The 870-nt window shown below is 44.9% G+C and overlaps 1 non-coding gene across 1 annotated transcript; it reads left to right on the forward strand.

The window, feature by feature from the left end:
• The first annotated feature begins 445 nt into the window (after window positions 1-445).
• Window positions 446-547, forward strand: LOC130592281 (U6 spliceosomal RNA). The gene has a single exon (XR_008970508.1). It is a non-coding gene; the product is annotated as a U6 spliceosomal RNA (small nuclear RNA).
• Window positions 548-870: the final 323 nt, after the last annotated feature.

Raw genomic sequence — 870 nt, forward strand, 5'->3', positions numbered from 1 at the left:
CACAGAGTAGTTTTTGTGTTTTACTGCAAAGTGCTTTAGACTACCTTGTACATAGAGTCATAGAATCATTTAGCTTGGAAGAGACCTTTAAGACTGAGTCCAACCAAAAACCTAACACTGCCAAGTCCACCACTAAATCATATCCCTAAACACCACATCTACGTGTCTTTTAAAAATCTCCAGGGATGGTGATCCAACCACTTCGCCGGCCAAAGGTACTATGAGGTTTTTTTCGTTCTATTCTGTAACTGCTTGGGAATGTGCATCAACGTTTGAGTACAGAAGTGCCTCAGAATGACCCTCTTTCAAACTTTTCATGAATGATTTAGTTTGCAACGTAGTCCCAAGGAATAAATGGTGTCTTTCCTAAAGACTTCATGGAGCATTTGTGTGCTACAGCTCTCACAGAATAGCTGTGCTTTTTGAAGAGGAACATGAATAACTGGAGCAGTGAAGCACATATACTAAAATTGGAACGATACAGAGAAGATTAGCATGGCCCCTGCGCAAGGATGACATGCAAATTCGTGAAGCGTTCCATATTTTTTCCAAAAAGAACTGTCGTGGTTTAAACCCAGTCAGGTAACTTGTTCACTCACTCCCAGTGAGTGGTGCCGAGCTGACAACAATCGAGGTCCGTGTCGTCCCCCCCCCTCACCGGGGTTCTCCCCTTCCCCACTCCCGGAAGGAACGGGGAGGAGGATCGAAAAAGTGCAACTCCCACGGGTTGAGACAAGAACAGTCCAGCAACCAATGTACACAAATCACCACCGCAACTATCAACTACAACAATGATAAGGGAAAATAACAAGGGAAGAGAATACGATACCACCAGCCAAGAAGACGAGTTCCACCTGGAAGCCCGTGTCC

The sequence above is a fragment of the Pezoporus wallicus genome, unplaced genomic scaffold, assembly GCF_028554395.1.
Source record: "Pezoporus wallicus isolate ANWC-B61680 ecotype Strahan unplaced genomic scaffold, APGP_CSIRO_Pwel_v1 contig_2776, whole genome shotgun sequence".
Classification (NCBI taxonomy): Eukaryota; Metazoa; Chordata; class Aves; order Psittaciformes; family Psittacidae; genus Pezoporus; species Pezoporus wallicus.